Source organism: Aphidius gifuensis, linkage group LG3 (assembly GCF_014905175.1).
Source record: "Aphidius gifuensis isolate YNYX2018 linkage group LG3, ASM1490517v1, whole genome shotgun sequence".
Taxonomy (NCBI): domain Eukaryota; kingdom Metazoa; phylum Arthropoda; class Insecta; order Hymenoptera; family Braconidae; genus Aphidius; species Aphidius gifuensis.
The window spans coordinates 5,066,079-5,087,153 of NC_057790.1; the positions used below are offsets into that span (position 1 = coordinate 5,066,079).

The 21,075-nt window shown below is 24.9% G+C and overlaps 1 protein-coding gene across 3 annotated transcripts in view; it reads right to left on the minus strand.

The window, feature by feature from the left end:
- LOC122851614 overlaps window positions 1-21,075 on the minus strand; it is a 111,976-nt gene that overhangs the window by 61,438 nt on the left and 29,463 nt on the right. Inside the window, exon 5 of one of the 3 annotated variants that reach the window (XM_044150963.1) lies at window positions 16,426-16,496. The gene's annotated coding sequence lies outside the window, so the exon portion shown is untranslated. Of the gene's footprint in view, window positions 1-9,240; window positions 9,719-16,425; window positions 16,497-21,075 lie in introns of those variants that run through there. The other 2 variants (XM_044150964.1, XM_044150965.1) reach the window with 2 other exon arrangements.

Genomic DNA, 21,075 nt, shown 5'->3' on the forward strand with positions numbered 1-21,075 from the left:
TTTCTCTCGCTTTTTCAATATTATTATATATTAATAATTTATATTTATCTTATTTTAATTATCATATGCATGTTTTTATTTAATTATCCATTAAATACATTTTGGTATTCACATTATAATATGCCCTTGATAAAATAGAAAAAATTAATAAAAGTCTATTTCGTGCTTGTTATATATTGTTGAAATAATTCCCCTGGAGCTTATTTTTTTTTTTTTATTTTCAATGAAAAGAGTAAGAAAATCAAGTACGTGAATATATATTACAGGAAAGGATCAGAGTGCCCTCTTGCTCAACATTGGTGAGTTAAGTTTGCTGACGAGAGTTGGCAAAGGGCATTGACCACTTTTCTTTTAGTTATATATATATATATATATATTTTTTCCATTTTCTCGTTTGGGAATTGCTCAACATCCAAAAATAAAGCTTTTATGTGCCAAGATACAAGTGAGTATAGATCCATTCATCCTTTCTTTTTTTTTCAAACTATCTATATACCTTTTCACCCCTACCAACAATTTTAACCAACCCTTTACACAAACACAATCACCCACACATATATTTTATGTATGTATAATGTATATATGTACAAGCACATTACTCTCTCACCTCGATTTTCAACGTTCTCGTTTATTTCGTTTTGGGTAGGAGATTTGGATCGAGGCGAATTGCCATGACGACCGTACTTTTATCTTCATTTATTTCACCTTCGGTTTATTCCATTTTCCATGATCAGATATCGCACAAAAAAAAAAATGCCAAAAAAAAAAAGACTAAACCAATTATTCAGTGACTATTTGTCAATATGCAATATATTAAAGTTATCTTAATTGTGGATCTAGGGAATTTAAAAAATATTGATAATGTGGTAAAATATTATGTATATATTCTTTTTTTTTTTTTTTTAAATTCATTATATAGATAAAAAAAATATATATCCAAACTGTATATACAAACTTGAAAACTGATCTATTCAAACTAAAAACGAGAAAGCTTTACCTTGACGTGTTTAAACGGAAAATTCAAAGTAGTTTTTAAGTGGTACTATATTGAAGCTAGATAGATTGAAGAAAAGTTTTTGGAAGTAAATTTAACGGTAGACGTTACTGTAAAGTATATAGGGCTATGAAAAACATGGCAAATGAAAGTCGATAAAAGTAGGAGGTATCTTGTTAATTAATAATTAGCTCTATTGTTTGTCGTTTCACACCTTTTTATTTCTTTTATCTTAATCAAATTAAAAAAAAAAAAAGAACATACAATGTATATTTGAAAATTTTATTTGTATAGTTATATATAAATAGATGAAAATTAATTTCAACGATAAATTATGAAAATGAATAAATTATATATAAATTTAAAAATAATCAATAATTATGTATTTAAAATATTTCAATAATATTTAATTATTCATTTTAATTATCTATTTTTAGTTCATATCAAACTCGTTAAAGGATTGATATTGCTATTGAAAATTATAATGATTTCATTTAAAAAATGGGCAAAGGGCCAAACTAGTTAAAAAGAAAATTTTCCTTACATTTTAACTAATTTTTTTTCTTCTATATATTATAAAGATTTAAAATAAATGTTCTTTTTTTAAGCCAACAAATATTAATTTAATTATTATTTATGATTATTGGTGAACGACATAAAATATGATGAATCTAGCAACTGGAATTATATTCAATGTCTTTCTGTGATATATACTGATGATACAACTCTATTATATATTTTCTTCTGCAATGTATATATGTGAACGCACAATTTAATATGTTTCAATAAATCTCATTCTGAGATAGTAATTTGCCACATATTTATTCAATGATTAATTTTAATGTGTCTTTGATGACATTCTCTATACATTCAACATTTTCTCAATGTATTTAATTAATACCATGTTTTGAGCATTGAATTTATATCATATAAAACATGATGATATACACCATTGAAAAGAGAAAAATAATATACAACATGTATACATTATTTTAAATAGATATTTTTCAATCATTTAAATGATTTTTTTCTTTCATCTCGAAAATATTTTTTTCGTACAATTTAAACTTGATGTATATTTTGCTACACTCAACTTTTTTTATTTTGTTTATGATCATTAATCATTGATTTATTTTCTTTTTCTATTATTTTCAATTTTTGTTTTTCTATTGATATACTAGTTTCTACTGTCGGTTTATAACCATATCGTTACTATGTATGTATACACTATTGAAAAACTAAAATGAATATAATTCAAGAACCCATGTATGACGAGGAGAATAAAACGATTTCGATAGCGTGTAGACTTATCCAGATTTACGTTCTCGCCAATATTGATATCGTGAACTTGCTGAATCAATGGATATTGGATTTATTCATTGTGAAATAAAAAATATAAAAATTGTTTTGTTGTCATTGTTATTATTGTTTATTCATTTTTTTTTTTCCAGTAGATATTGTTGCGAAATATAGAAAAAAAAAATCTTTATACATGTATAGAGAGTGGAAAAATATTTTATTCATTTTTTGTTTTTCTTTTTTTTTCATCAAGTTGAGAAAAAAAATATTGTATGGCTAAAGTGCACTCTGCTTTTATGATCGTTTGCATATCAGACTCGTTAAATTGTATTACCGATACAACCCATTACACTTTTACACTTGCCATGTGGATATTCTAACATATTCATTTGTAAATATATATATCTATGTATATATACATTTGTCTATATATAAATGCATGAAAAGTTATTCTTCATTTCTTGTTTCTCAAGTGATTCTGCTTGTCTAGCGTTAAATTTAATTTGCATAAAATGTTTAAGGTCGTTTACATGATAAATTCAAGCGCATCAACATTGAGAAAACTCAACAATGTGGATCCTCTACTTGAAAATTTATTTTATTTTTTGATTTTTTAGTTTGTTAGTCTGAACATTAACTATATTGACAGGCGTTAAGAAAATTTAAAATTTTTCTATTATCAATTTTATGCAAAATTAATTCCAAAAAATAGAGGTAAAAAGAGCATTGCATGATTAAAATAAAATTCATTATTATTATCTTGAATAATTTAATTTTTATATAGAAATATTATTTTATAAAAATATTTATATTAAAAATTTATTTCTATTTAATTGTATAGTATGTGTGTAAGTACTTTTATTATTATTCACAATGGTAAAGGGTGTGGCAAACTGTAATTCGATATTTATAGTGGTTGAGAGCATGGATTTTTCTTCAGTTTTGTATGTAAAATACGAGAAAAATAAAAAAATTCCATAGAGACTATCCTCGACCCCAATGTGGATCTGCACGATCGAATGGATTTCTGAGGTAGTTTGTATACCGAAGTGATATAAAAATTCGGATGAGATAGCAAACGCACTGTGGCTGATTTTCCCCCGAGCCAATTTCTATATTCTTACATATACATATATACATTTATGCATTTACAATATATATGTACATACAAGTATAGATAAAAAACAATAAATGGAATAATCGAAAGGTTTTACTAATGAAATAAAAAAAAATACCTGCATTTCTATTCATATTTTTTTCATAAGTACCACAAACGACGTTATTTATACGGTTGAATGCAGAACAAATAATACTTTTATAAAGAAAAAATAAAAATAAATAAATGAAAACAAAAATATAAACGATATTGAACTTGAAAGTTTAAAAAAATTTATTTAGTTTATATTTAAAAATATAAATTATAATTTTATTATTTTAAAAAATTCAATGTCGATGTTTTTTAAGTAATCGAAATTTGAAATTTGATATGCCTCGTCTAAAAAAATATGGTAAATTTCAAACTCTAGATTAATATTGTGAGAAAAGTTGTTTGAGACTGTTTTAAAAGCGATTTCCAATTTGCAAAATTGCCCATGAAATCGTGCGTTAATGAGGCGAGAGATAATGATCAAGGTAGGTATATAGTTCACAGGAAGACGATGCGAAACTAACGTCTATGTACACCAATAAAGCTCAGATTAGATCAAAGCAAATTGATCACAGAATTAATATTAAATTTCTTTTTAAAAAAAATATATTTGAAAAACAATTATAATATTATTATTTCAAAAACAAAAAATCAAATATTAAAAGCTTTCCATTAAGCTCGAAAATATTGAGTGACCTTATTATTAATTATCAAAATAATTATTTGTTATTTGTCATATTAAATATCCTGAGTAATAATATATTAATGGATAAAAAAATCACTCATATATTTATTTATTTTGTCAGCATGCCAATTTATGTCACGCTTTACGATCGTTAAACAATTTGGAAAATTGCCACATACATTTAAATTAATAGACGCTCAGACCACTCAAATATATATGCAAACATTTTTATGTACAAATAATAGAGTATATGTATATATATATGTAAAAGAAAAACGACAAATGGAGAAAATTTATTTTGTAATTTGTTAATGGAAATACTTGATAACGATGTTCGTGATGTGATTTAAAATTTTCAACAAAATTCAAATACAATTCAAAAATCAAAGTGTCACTGATGTTATTTACTAGCAAAAATTATTACAGTGTTTTAAATATATATACAAATACCGATTTAAATTAGGTAATGAAATACAATAAATATAAATTGGAATCTATATTTAATAGACAATCAAATAAAATTATAATAATATTTTTAATGAGTTTTCTTAAGCTTTCTTTTGAATAAACTTTGATATTTATTTTGATGGTTTTTCCATTGGTTAAAATTGTCAAAATAATGAAAAATAAATTTTTTTGAATTAAAAAAAAAAAAAAAAGCTCCAAGGAAGATTTGGTTACAACAACTAAAGGTCTTGATGTATATTGCAAAACTTCTACTATAGACGAAATACACATAATTTTCATGGCTTCCATTAGCTTCAGGCTACGTAATACCCTTCTTTATTATTTTTTATTTTTTTTCCCCAACTGTGAAACCCTCTTATATCATAAATGAAGCATGGTATAACATTCATCGATTGCAGTATATGCATAAAAAAATTTATGAAAAAGTTTTATAAAAAAATATAAATGTATGTATTTATTAAAAAGTTATGAACTATATTGAAAATATGAGGTGGAAAACTTCTATAATATTTCATTGAATTAATTTGTTTGTTTTAATACAAAAATAAAATAAACAAATGAATAAAAAATTAAATAAAACCGGCAAATTTATAAAACAAAAAAAAAATTATTATTATATTTTCTCATTGAGTAAATAAATCAATTATAAACTATACTAAAATTTTTTTTTTCTTTAATTTACTTTCTTATTCATTTGAACTGGAGGTTGAACAACATTATATAGCTACTTTGGAAGTAAACATAGCTGCAAGGCTTCAAAAGGTATTTTCATTTTCCACTGAGTTGTCTACAAGACACTTGACCTCAGGTCAAATTGACACTTCAAAGTGGTACTATATATGTACATCTCTCTTAAACTATGTACTCTTATTTTAAAACCCTTTTTTTTTTTTTTTTTTAATAATCTTTATGTCTCCTTTACCATCCCTTACATAGAACTACTTCAAATGACAATTTTCTCATAACTTTCCTTCATTTTCATTCGGTTTACTTTTCAAAAGCTTTTGCCACTCTGTATTTCTCTCACTCTCTCTCTCGCTCTTTTTCTTTATCAGTCATTTTCTCTTCATTCTCAAGCGACTTGTGCACTGCTCGCACACACTATCAAAAAGCTACGTTGGCTAAAAAGATTCATGATTATATTACGCTTGAAAGAACATAAAAAATTGTAAAAACGTGATTATCACTATTGCGGTTGAAAAGATTTAAGTTTGAATATGCGACCTCCATTGCGTACGACGCCACTTTTGTATTACTCAGTGTTAAAAAAAGTTTTTTAATGTACCAAAAAAATTATAAGTTATTAGCATGACCGCAAATGAAAAGTGTAAATATATATATATATCTATTAATTACTTTTATGTAGATATAATAACACAAGTTTTTGAAATAAATAAATAAATGATATTATGATGAAAGTGTTAATATTTATCAACATTATACAGAGAATACAATGTAGTATTCTTCATACGTGGATATTATATAATTATTTATAAAGATATATACACTTTGTTGAATTCGTTTGAATATTTGTAACAATCGTTGAAGTTGAAAATGCCTTTAGTCCATCCAGCTCAACTTACAATTTGCCATTGTCAAAGTTAAACTCAACGAATTATTTTCACTTTGTTAAAATATTTATATATTGTGTATGTACATGATCTATTCATAGATATACATATATAGATAGTTTTGTATATATATGAAACACTCATATACATAGATGAAAATATTATGCAGATACAAAGCCCGTTATGCCCTACGAGAAATTATTACTCGATACGAGAAGACTGCAATGTTATATATTATTCTCTGTACAAACTGATACTCATAGATGGGTATATATACATATATATATATATATATTGATTATGTGTGAGCTTGCATATGTGTCAGTGTATGTACACGACCCCTACGGGTTAATAGTTTCCTGTCGCACGATAGATAAGGCTTGGAACACAATTGATACGTCTGTGTCATACATGCGCAACAAATCTACATATCGTATCCATCAATTTTGTTAACTCGTCCACCCAAAAACATGAGTTTTATGCCGGGAATAATATAATTTTTTTTTTTGTCTCTCTAAATTGCTGGACTATATGGTAAAAATTATTATTTATTTATTTTTTATTACATCATTTTTTTTTTTCCCAGAGTTCATTTTAAAGCTTATTTTTATTTTATCTTTTAATTTTTTTTTATGATCATTGTTACCGCATTTGGAGTCAAATGACGCATAAATATTGTAGGTTTTTTTTTTTTTTTTTTTTCAACTCTCACTGTTGTGGTTAACATGAACGACTATTTAATTCACCAGAAGGGAAAAAAAATGAAATGCTAGCTTTTTTTTTTTTTTAATATTTTTGTTTTTATAACATAGTGCTTTGGTGGAAAAAAAAATTATATATTAAACTTGACGAAGGCAAATTAGAGTCATTTAGTTATCTTAAAATATTGAGTAGTTCAGCTTTATCATTTTTATGAGATTTTTTTAATAATAAAGCAAAAAAAAATTATTAAAAAAAAAATGTAAATATATATGATGATTTAAATGAAACATAAAAATAAAAATCTACTTATTGTTGTTGTAAAAAATATATAACATGAGAGTAAAGGTACTAGTATGGTTGAGTTATAAATAGTTATAGTCAACAAGCAAAAATATCGATGCACAGTGCCACTTGTATATAACCTGTACAACGTGAAGCCACTGTGAACAATACGAGAAGAGTTACGAACAAAATCATTCTCCATAAAACACATAAATGTATATTGTATTGCAACATAAAACAGTTCAACATATACAGTATACATTACATGTGTAATTTTTGTTGTGGTCAAATTATATTAAATCGTTTAATTTTGAGTTCATTTTTTAGTATTTTATACACAATGCTATGATGTTTAATAAAGCATGCATCACAAAATTTGTATATGATTCATTTGTGCTTTCATTAACTTTTGCAACGCTGAACATTTAATGGAGCTAAAATAAAAATAATAGTATAACCACACACATGCACATTAATGAATATATGTATATTAAACACACAAACACATTTTATACGTGGCTAACCCAAGGCTGAAAGCTCAAAGTTGATCGACAAATACTTGGAAAATTTGTGTTGAACCGGCGAAATTTCTTGTGGTTATATGCCATGAAGAGAATATGGACTTTTATTGATTGATGAAAATAACTTGGTACTTGTAATGTATCAACATCAAAATTTACATACTATCTAGTTTCAAAAATTTGATAATTGAATATAACAGATATAATTTATCGTTTAAGAAAATACTTGGCTAAGCAGAATAATTTAATTTTTGATTTTGAGTGATTTTAAATTTTTGATGAATCAGTATTAAATTTATTCCAACCTACTATTTTTAAGCTTATTTGTTTGCATGTTTATTTTTTTTGTTAATTACCGATAATAACATTGTTACACAAGGTCATTATAAAAACTCATTATATTATGTAAATTTGTTTTTTTTTTTTTGTGAAAGTTTGTAAATTAAAATTTTCATGTTTTTGTTTGTTTAAAAAAAAAAAAAATATTCAGAGACTGATATTTTTATTTATAGGTATATAAAAAATGTTAGTATTATTATTGTCACTTTAATTTTAAATAGTATGTGATAATTATTATTTCATTCTAAATTATAATTTCTATATATAATATTACAAAACTTTGCTAACGTCATTGAATCATGAAATACAAAATGGGAAATATATTGTGTATAATCTCTAGAGTATCATGTTATGGTGTTTTAGAAACTGAGTATATAAAATTGTAATTCTGTAGATAATTTACATTCATTAATGGGATATCAGCATGAAGTATTACATAATCATGCTGAGTTTATAAAAAGTAAAAAAAGTCAAATGAAATTTCAAGAACTTAAAGATGGAAATTGAAATTATATTCTAGCTATCATGTTGTATATAATCTTCATCAACAGCAACTCAAACAAAGTTTATACATATATAATATAACTACAAGTAAATCTTCTCGGCTCGTTAAATTATATACCTTAAAATTAAATGTACTTAATTGCGTTATCATATACATTTGTTTCTGTATATATGAATTTTTTTTTAAACACAAAAATTCAATTACGAATGCAAATGGAATTAAATTAACTTTTTATTTTTTCAAATAAATTTATACTATATTACTATACTGATTACTTCATGAAAAAGTTGAAGAAATTAATTAAATTTATTATTTTTAATTATATAAACATAATAAAATTAAAGAAAAAAAATAAAAATTTGAATTAAAAATAAAACAAGGTTTCAATAGAATTTTTTAATTTTGTTATTTCAATAAAGGGTTATTCATTAATTCAATTTTACCATATAGACAAATCAAATTTTATTCATAAAAAATTAAAAAACTAATTGATAATAAATTTTGCATTTCATACGATATATTAATCATTCGAGTGGGGATGTTATTAATTTCACATAATACAAAAATATTTTATATCTATTTTAATTTTTAATATTAATTTATGATTTTAAATATTGTTTCAATAAAATAAATATTGTATTAATAATAGAAATGGTACTGTGTAAAAAAAATAGAGAAAGAGAGATAAAATACAAAAAACTTGAAAAATACTTCACAATGAAAATACGTTTTGCATAATAATTATTAATTTTTACCGGTCTCGCTTCGTAAATATGCAGATCAACTTGATTACTGGAAACAACGGTTTGTATTTTTTGATGGCATCAATTTGAAATTTCACCACCACTCGTAAAACTTTTAAATCATCATTATTATTTTTATTATTATATAAATTATTATTCTAAATAAAAATTTGAAAAATCACTACATTTTTAAAATGCAACTGCTAAAAATAATTTTCACTTGTTTTATTTTTATAAATCACTAAGAATAACTCACAATTTTGTAAACGATTGAAAATATATATATATATATATTTATGTAAGTCAACAATTTTATATTTCATAAATAAAAAAATTAAAAAAAAAAAACTAATAATAATCAATCACTTTTTTAAAAAAAAATAAAAACTCATTGATTCAGGTACTCGAACACATTGAATTCCTGTAATACGAACGTCAGTTTGTACTGACGAGAATAGTACTGAATTTTCATATTCTCCCTATTTGTGTAGAAGTATCAACCCTCTTAAAACCCCACCAACTTGGTCTTTTTGATCATGCGCATTTAAACTTTGCGACATTTCATACGAAATACGTTGACTACTGAAATATACAGATCTCGCTCTCTCCCTCTCTCTTCCATTCTCACTCTTAACACTGTAATCCCAAAAATATATTCAATATTTTTTTCTTTAAACCGAAAAGGATAGATATTCTACAAATTGACTTGACGCTTTATCACATTAAATATTTTATTTGTATTGGATTAATTTTTCTACTTTGTGAATTTAAAAAAAATAAAAATTTATTATTCAATTTAATAATTACTTTAACTTCATTTAGACATTTGGTGAATAATTTTTAAATTTTGTCTAATTAAATTAAACGAGAATTTTTTTTTTTTTTTCGGTTTCGAAATGTTTCGAAATTAGAAATAACTTTCAATTGGTATTTTAGAAATATTTATTTTATCTTAATCTTTTTTTTACTATTGATCGTTTAATTTTATACCGATAATATAATACAGTGTTTAATTTTATTTATTTTTACATTTGTTTTTCTTTATTTTGATGTGATCCTGGCGTGCAAGGTTTTTTTTTTTTTTCTTCTTTTTTGCAAAGACCTATTGGTATTATCCAGGAGATTGTAACTTGTCACGCATGTATAATTTTTTTATTTTTTTTTTTTCAGAATAATATAAAAAAAAAATTGTTCAATTATTTTTTGAAAAATTCTTATCAGGTTTTTAATATATTTTATATAGTATTATTATAACATTAGGAAATGGAAAAATATCCAAGTTTTTCTAACAACACTTATCGTAAAATATGAATTTAAATTAAAATATTTTTATTATTATATTTAATTTGTAATAATCATAGTAACTTTTGTCTTTTATTCATATTTGCTTACTTTTAAAATAAAACATTGGTTGAAATTCCATCGTCAAATATACACGACTATAGACTTGACTGCTAATTTATGCACCTCGCGTGCCTGATTCATCGTCAAAGTTTCTACGGGCACCCTGCGTTTAATTTAAACTATATGAAATCTACTGAACACTGTTGGGTTCGTAACTTGACTCAGTAGATTCAGTGGTTTGACGTTAAACCACCATAGATTGAAACGTAAAAAAAAAAAAAAAACAATAATCATGCTTGACCCCTGAATGTACTTATTCTAAATTTTTCATTGTATTTTAAATTACAAAGAAATTTTAATTCATGAACACAAAGACTATTATTTTTAATTATATGCTGTATTTCTTTGTGTTTTTATATTTTAATTATAATATTTTTATTTTTCATTAAATAATGAGCGAGCATTGACAGGGTTATTTAAATAATGAAAAGCACATCAAAGCTTTAGAAAAAAACAAAATCTGAGGACAAACTGGTTAATAAAAATAATGAAAATGTTTATAATAATATTGGAAAAAAAATTCAACGAAATATGTAATTTTCAATAGAAATATTTCATTGTTTATTAAAATTCATAATTATGCTGGTTTAAACCAGTAGTAAGTAGAAATTCTTTATTTATGTCAGACATCTGAATATTTAGATTATTTTATCAAAAATTTTTGTCGTAATTCTTTGAAAAATTACTGAGACAATAAAATGCCAAATATTTTATGAAAAAACGTTACAAGTACTCGGACGAGTAGAAAATTCAAGTTCATGTCAGACAACCATGATAATTAAAAGCGTTTTTTTTTTTTTTTTCATTGTTTTTTATTTCATAGTAAAATATTTCTAAGAATTATATATTTATTTCTTTATCTGTATCGAGATGCACATAGCTTAGTCGGAAAGGGGTATCGGGAATTTCATGACGCAACTCACCACTAGGGATTTTCTTATATTTATTTCTACTGAGAAAAAAATTCAAAAAAAAAAAAAAAGTGGAAGATAGTGGGAAATGGAATATAGTCGAATGGTGGGAAACAAACTGCTGGAAAGAGCGGTTATTAGTTAGTGAGACGAAAGACTCCCCTAAGAATGCGGCAACAATTTAGTACAAAAACTTTAACCCAGTATTAATAGTCTAGAGCTAAGATTTAAACCCAAATGTTTATGCAATATTCATATAATTTTAATAAATTATATTATTTTTTTATTTTAAAAAAATTTCAAGTTAAATTCGTATATATCATTAACGAGTTAATATATAGAAAACGAAAAAAATGAGAATTATTTAATACAGATATTTCTAATTTTTATTCATTAAAAACTTTGCTATTTATAATTAGCAAGTATAGTTTTTTTTTGTTAAATATTTGAAATTCATTTCTATTTGCCTGATTATTTTAAAAAATATCTATACTAATCTGCTTTTCTTGGAGAAATTTCTCTTTGAAACTTTTATAAAAAATTGAAAAACATAATAATGTTGATAAAAAGTAAAACAAAATCGTATTATTAATGTACAATGATAATTACAATTTTTTTTTATTTTAAATGACATTCAAGACGTATATGTTTGTTGTTAAATTTATAATTAAATGAATATTTTTTAAATTATTTGATGGATGAACTTTTGACCTAGTCAATTTCACCTTAGGTATATATTAATCATAAATTATTATCAAGATCACTCATTGATTTTCTAGTCTGTTGCACACACTCCGTGTGGTAATGTTATCCATTGATTTTCGATGAGGTCGGTAAAAATTTTCAGCAGTATCCAAAAATATATTTATTTTAATGATTAATTAACCACTCACTCTTGGTTATATTATACATACGCAATAAATTTATGGAATAAGAATTTTAACTTTTGCGTATTATTAATAATTCATAAATACATGTATACATTGTGTCTTCATTTTAAAACTAAATTCAAGAAAATAAATAGAGCTTTTTCTTAGGTTTCTTAGCCTATTGCAGAGTACACACAATATAGGTATGAAAAATTGCATGTTTCAGACATCGTCTCTCATTTCCAACGTTGGAAAATTGCAAAACTTAACTCATTCCTCTTTTCTTCATGATTTTACTGCTTTTTTATGTTCAATTTTTTTTTTTTTTTTCTTTTCATCCATTGCTGCTTGAGGGTTCTCACATTTCTTTATTTATTTCCTTTTTCTTATTTCTATTATTTATTTTTTTTGTACAATACCTTTTTTTTTACTTTTAGTTTTGAGTTTTTTTTTTTTTTTTTTAATATATATTATACAGAGCTTTTAAATTTGAAATTGATTTCGATTCAGATTTTTAACAATGCAGTATATCTGTTTATCTAACAGTTCTTATCCATTGTAATTTAAGAGTAAATTTTATTTTTAAATTTGAAAATTTTTAATAAAATATTCATACTGCAAATGATGCACCGTATTTTACATTTTTATCATACAAGTATTCATGTATACGAGGGTATTTCACTCAACTTTTATGGTTATATTGTATAAAGAAAATTGTAATGTGGTGAGGCTCTTAACCGATCATTAAATGCCAAGAATTTAAAACTTGAGAATTCAACTTGTATATACGATATATCATTTTCAATTTTTTTTCTTATTTTCACCTTTTTTTTTTTTGTTGTGATAAATTTTCTTGCAAAATTTTCATGCTATTGCATGTAGATTCTGCTACAGAGGAACTTAAGTATACATATATTTTTCCATCGATGTTCCCATAACATCAGGGTGATATAGGTAAGCCGAGTCAAAGTGGCTCCTTTGTTTTCGTAAAGTCAGCCATAACCATTCTATACCTTTAGGCGACCTGCCCTTTATTTCTCTTTCCTATACACTGTACCAACATCTTAAATATTTACAAAATCGTTATCCTATTTTAACGTTTAACTATAATGTTCATGATCAAAGTCTTTGAATGTATTTATTTTTAAATCCGACTGTGGAATTACGTTTATAAATGTGAAATACAATAGATTGTGAAATAAATAATATGTAAAAAAAGTAATAAATTCGTAGAAACTTTTAAAAAAATGTCATAAATTTAAAAACAAAGTAGAAACGTATTAATATTTACACGAGATATAAAAAATAATCAATGATAATCATAATATAAATGAGTATTACTGTGAGTTTGTAGTCTGAACAGTTTGTAAAAATATTGAATGCTGCAGTTATATTTATATCCTTTGAGTTAAGTGAAAAATAGAATTGAAAAAGAAAAAAATTTGCCATTAAAAATCTCAATCTCCCAACCGTACCAAAATGTCAACTATTTATAGAAAAGTTCAATTCAATCACAAAATTATTCTGGAAAGTTCAAACTATAATATCGTTAAATATATATGAAAACTTTTCTCCTACAAAACTACATGAATCACAAGTATTATTCGTTTTTTTTTTTAAATAAAAATATCAAGTTAAAATTAATTTTATCAAAATAGTATTGAAAACATTTTTTTTCTATCGATTTGATGAAATTCTTTATGTGTTAGTAATTGAGGGTTCGTAATTCTAGTTACCACATTATCTGCCATAGAATTGAGCTCTAAAGTGGCGTCAAAAATCAACGAGATAAATAAAAAGAAAAATATAATGTAATGTAATGGAATAAAATAAGAAAAATAAAAAAAAAAAAAAACAAAAATTCTTCAGAAGATTTTAAAAATAAAAATAGTAAAAAAATGAAAAAAAAGTTTGTCGGCATCAGTGGTTAAGATTGATTTTCCTGAACGAGGAAATCGGTACCGAATGGTAACTTGATTTATACGGGTGTTTTCGTCTTTTAGAAACTAACAGTAGGGCCAACTACCCACCAGTATAGTCAGACTTGTTTTTTTTTTTTTTATTTCCTTTCTAGTTTTGATCTATTTTATTTTTTTATCTTTCTACTATATATAATTTCACACCGAAGGCAAAACCCTCATCTTTCAAGTACCCTATAGTAGGATCAAGATCCAGTAGAGGTCTAGATGTGCGCAGGTGTTTATCCTGGTACAGCAATACTCAGACAGTATGCTTCTCGTTAACTAAATGTCTTTTCACTGAGCTTTAATAATAATTCTACTCCAAAAACTCATACACACTACTACCTAATATCGATCCTATTTCAACGTGTTGGACGCCACCTCGTGGCAACATCATAATGATTGATATTTTCTACTTTAAACTCTCAAGACATATCTCCAATATCATAAAGCTTAAAGATATTTCAGAAGGAAATTTTAAAACTTTTAAATATTTGTTATATACAAGTTTGTTTGCATTTTTTTTTTTTTGTTTTTTTTTAACATCAAAACTTTTTTTATATGCTTATTTTTTAAAATTAATTCTTATGACTTGAAAATAAATTTAACAAAAAAAAAATCGCAATAAAAAATAATGTGAATTAAAAGTTTAGTAGTTTGAAAATGACCACGAAATTATGATGTTATATTCGAACAGCATAATGTGATAGCATTTAGTTTATCTCAAAGTTTTAAAAAATAACTTTTGGCATATACAGTTGAATGAACATTTTGTTTAGCTATTAACAGACGATATAGCAAACTTGACGGGTGTTTTTTTCAGCTAAGGTGTGAGGAAATGTACGATTCAACGAAAAATAAAAATTAAAACAAAAAAAAAAAAAGAACTGAAAATATATATCACCGACAGAAAACTTGGTTTAACTGTTTTCACGTTATTGTGTTTCTTCAGTTGTCTTACACGCTTCAACTATTTGATCCTAGCAATGCCCGCGCAATTTTATGAAACTATATTCTTTGAAAAGTTTATATTATTATCACTTGTTTTACGTTGGAACGACGACTGGACTGCCTCAACTAAAAAAACTCACTTTTCGTATAGTTATGGATGACTGAACTCATTTCGTACTACTTAAAGTTTTTTATATTTTTTTCTTTTATCGACATGTAGGAGGAAAAATATTTTCCTTGTAAATTCAGCACTTAGAATGTGAAATTTATTTGTTGGCGAATTTTCCTACTCTTATATTCTTTTAAAAATTTGAAAAAAATAAAAAAACATCTTTTATTTGCATTTAGTATATTTTTAATATACATATATGTATGAAGAGTACATATATGTATAATATCAATTCTTGAGAAAACAAAATCTAAATATATTTTGCGTTATTCCAATTCAAATAAAAGTATTGAAGCAAATTTCATTTGGTACAGTGAAAAAATATTCTCTAGGCAATGATAGAATCAATGGTGTTTGATCGATATTGAAAAAATCAATACATTTTTCAATTCATGAATACATTGATAAGCTACCTGGGTATCATTTTGTCATAAAAATTTTATTAAATAAAAAAAAAGCAGATAAAATTGTAGGAGGTCACGGATGAGTGAGACAAGATTGTTATAATGTGAAATAACATATCGATGGAGTATTTCCTTGTACGTTTTTTCTTACATTTTTTATTATTTTATTTTATTGAGGAGGAATAGTTTTTTTTTCTTTTCTCTATTCGACTGCACAAGTTCGTTCTCGGTAAAGTATCACAAAAATTAAAATGATCATTCTAAGTGGTTGTATAATTAATATCTACTATCAACCTTCAATCTCAGTTTTGAAACGATACAAAAAAAATTGATTGAATCAAAAAGTGGGTGAGTTTTCATAACGTAAAAACTAATTACGACTTATATACATATAAACAAAAGTTCGAAAAGGTTGCGAAATTTGACAGAATATACAAACGCGTTTAACTATATCTGAAAATCAAAATAAAATAGATTTAAAAAAAAATTGCTAAACTCACCATTGTTGTGGTTGATATTAAATAAATTTTCAATTGATGTTGTTGACTTGTCCCATTGAAATCCATGTCATCTGCAACAATAATTATAAAAGAAAAAAATGTAATTAAAAAATAGAAAATACGCTCAGAGTAAATATTATTATACAATATATATTTTGTGTTTCTGTTTTTTGAAACTTTTTTCAATTCATACTTGTGTAATAACAATCATGATATATTATATTTAAATCTGATCGATGAAACATTCAACTCATACATGCTTAATTCTTTAAGTATACTCTCATGAAAAGCCTAAAAACATTTGCGCTGTTGAGATATTTATTGACAATTTTATTCCTTTTTTTTTTTCATCGCATTGTGCATTCAAATACAAAGTAAATATGCACATCAACGAAGCCTTTTTTTTTTTTCGTGTGAACAAAGAATGAAAAAAAAAAAGCATCAACTTTTGATTGGCGGATATTTGTTTTTTTTTTTTTTCGGTTGTAAATTTTTGGATGAAATTGTAAATGTGAAATTGACTGTTAACTAAAAAAGCGCACATCAGAAAAGATTATTTTATAGTTAAAATTTATTTTTTTTTCTTTTTTCATGCTTGGAATTTTATCGTATCTCTTAAAAGTTTTACGATTTCAAATCATGTCTATATATAGATCGGGTTATTAATTTGTTACTTTTATTTTTATAGCTTGGCTACCATTGTGTATATTGTTCATTTGAGAATAATATTAAAATTTTATTATTCATTTTGTAAGTGTGTTGAAAAATAAAAATGATTTGATGTAAAGATATTTCAAAAAAAAAATAGTATAAAAAACACTATGAAAAGAATTCGTGATTTTGTGAAATAAATTATTCAAAAAATCATTGCTTTTATTAATTTATATTTGGATTTTTAAATCCTCACTTATAGGATTCATCAATTATTGATAAAATTCAAGACAAGTTTTGTAGTAATAAAATTACATTTTTTTATATAGACAATATTTGTCTACATTGATGGAATAATTTATTTTTTTTTTCAAGTCATTGTATCATTGTAAGAAAAGCATTATCAAAAGCTTGTGTATTTCGTAAATCAGAAATTTATTCTATTTACATAAAATACACAAGAAAAAAAAAATTACTGATCATTATATTGATTCAAAAAATTTAAAATAAACATTGATATTCAAATACAAGACAAAATAATGAAAAAACTGAATTACAAATTATTGATTATTGTTTTCATATTTTGAATGTATTCCATGTTGCTATTTACCGGGTCACGTATTTTTTGAAAAAAAAAAAATAAAACAAGTCACGTTTGTATACCCTCTGCACGATGTCTTTTCTGTTGGCAGCGTCATAGTAGGTATACTCATCCTGTCTATCTCACCTTCCGGCTCTCAAAAATTCACATTGGATAGTCTTTTTATTTGACTCTTGCATACACGTGATAATAATTTTCATTGCACAATAAAACCCATCATACGTCATACTATCAACATTTTCTCTTTTTTTTTCATTTCCATCTCTTTTATTTAAAATAATTTTTTTTGTTTTTCTTAATTTTATATATGTATATAATTTTTTTTTCACTCTTTTATGCAACAACGAGTTTTTTTGAATAATATGATGAGATGCTTTTGTGAGCGGTTGGTCAGAAAATAAAAAATAGGTCGAATAAAGTAGCAGAAAAGAGAGTGCTTTTTCCCGTTCTCAGGTACAACTACTATTACCAAAAAAAAAAAAAAAAAGACCCATACACAAGTAGAAAAATAAAATAATAATAATAATAAATAAAATAAAAAAAGCAACGTCTTTATTTCTACTAGTGAAAAATTTCGTGCAATTATTCAAGTCACGCGGTACTTTCTCACTCATCCCATGTTTCATCAAAGTGGAAATAAAGACGCTTAAATTGAAGGTGGATTGAGACAAAGAACATGACAACGTTTAACCTTAAGCACTTAGTGGTGCAACTTAATGAAGATAACCAAAAATCAGCTTTATGTATTAGTACATCAAAATTAAAATTGTATATATTCACAGTGAAAAGTGTTTCAAAAAGGGTTATTAACCTTTGAATTTCTCGCTCATTTGTTATATATATTTCTCTCTTTTTTTACTCGTCAATTATTTATATCGATCGACACCATTAGCATCCTCCCTTCCCTCATCTCAATCTCGCATTAAATCTACTCCATTCATTTTCTCACTCTTATATTTTTCCCTCTCACTCAGTAACTGATATGCTGAATAAATTATCTGACATTTGGTCGATAATTTTATACAAATTTAATACTAACAAGCCCTTATATTGTCAAAAATTCAATCAATATGAGACACGAAACGATTAAATTTTCAAAGACCGAGAGATAAATATATATATGTATAAAAAGACAGTGTGCGAATTGAGATATACACATAAACATTAAATAGTGGTATTGAAGATGAAGAAAATGAGATAAAGGAAGAAGAGGAAATGACAAAGGAGTTTTCAAGACTATATATATAGAATTTAAATCCTCTGTATTTTCCAACATAACACTCGATATATTAAACGTCTTTGGATGTTCTACCGGCAAATCGCATATATTCCATTTGGTCTTAGAGAATTTTCCCTTTTATATAAGCTGCGTCATGACATCATATATACATACAAGAGTATTAATACCAATTGGTCGACTCGATTGCAAAATAGGGGTTCAAGCAAATCTCAAATTACGTCAGAATCTCAGAGACAGATATACGTCAAGATTCAAAGACACCTTTTGAAACGAAGCTTAAATGATTAAAGCTACTTTGGCACGCGACACTGCTGTCCCTTCTTGGCATTTTATATTATTTCAATAGAATGTATATACTTTTACATAGTAGAAATAATAAACTGAAATTCACAGGACAATTCACTCGAAATAGTATTGTGTCTGAAATTTAATTAAAAATATCTAACACAATACTGAATATACATTTTTACAAAAATAGAAAAAGTCAAAGAAATATATATTAAAATGGCAAGAAATTTTACATACAATATATCGATGAGATTATTTCACTCGGAAAAGTGAATTGAGGTCAATTGAGACAAACTCCAAACGGAGTATTTTATTTTTTCTCTCAATTTTACAAAAAAAAAAAACACAAATCCGGTTAGGTTTTTCTTCAAAATGACAAAAAAAGTAAAAACAAACTAGATTGAATATGAAAAAAAAAGAAAAACCATTGGAAAACGTCATTGATGAAAGAAAGAAAAAAAAAAAAACAAAACAAAAAGAAACGTATGTCGACGGTGTAAGAAAAGTGCTTGTTCATATCCCTTTGCAAAAGAACATATAACTCTGTCAGAAGAAATTGTATAAATCCAAAAAATAAAATAAAAAATGTGTAAAGAAATATGAACACAAAGAGAGTCTTTTATTCTTCTATACCTATAGACTTTGCTCAGACAGCTTTTTTTCCGAAAATATATATATATATCTATTTTATATTCTGTTATAAATTGTGGTCTGTCCTCGGAAAATCAAACTTGTATTTTATACCTTAGGGAAAATGTTGAGAAAATGGCTGATAAATATTTCAAGTATCTTTATGCAAAATGTCAATAATAATAACGTGATGAAAAACAAAAAGAAAAAAGTAAAATAGTTTAAAATTTCGATTGAATTTAAAAAATAAAATAATATGTTAGTTGAAAATATGAGAATTACAGTGTTTAAAATTAGCAATTACTAATTACATTTATTTTGCATCTTCATGCAAATGATACAGCAACTGTGCATACCGCTAGTTTTGGTTTGTTTTAGTGGTGTCCCTTGGTACATATATGGAGCTGATTTATGCACCACGCACCTGGAAATTTGCACAAAACACCCACCAACATTTTGCATCTATATAAAGTAAATACATGCATATTCCAAAGATATAATACAAGTACAATATTCAACTCAACAAAATATATATACACTTTGTTTCGTTACTAGATGTAACAGTGTTTTATTTGAGAGACTACCAACATTTATAAATACTTTCCGACTTTACTTAGTGCACCATATTTCTTTTTCAGTAATTGCAAAACTACTCAGTGAAAATATTGTGGTTCTATGAAAAGGAAATATTTTATTATACAGGTAAATGTACTGTGCGACTATCGTGAATCTTAATTTATTTTACTTTGTATTACAAGATGTAAAAAAAATATATATATTCAAAACAATTTTATTGAAAAACTTAATAAAATTCTATTACTTAAAAATAATGAAAAATATAAATTAATTTTTTTTTTTTATTATAATCATATATTAAAAAAATTAAATTGTGTTCAAAAATTTAAAAACCAATTTGACGTCTATATTGAGTTTTGTATTTTTACGCAATTCTCTTTCCAGTCATCGGTTCGGAAAATACCAGATCCTGATGAATCAATAAAAAGGATAATTACCTCAATAAATATTGACGAGGTTGCAGAAAAAAATAATAAAATAATATTATTAAAAAAATTTGTTTTTATCGGTTTTTTTTTTTTATATTTTAATTTTAAAATAAAAATGCATTGTTGCATATCCGGAAAAATTTGAATGCATATAGGCAGTTGAATATAAACAATATAAAAAAATATTGAATGAACAATAAAATCATGAGACACAGTGTTACAAAAGAACAAATCAA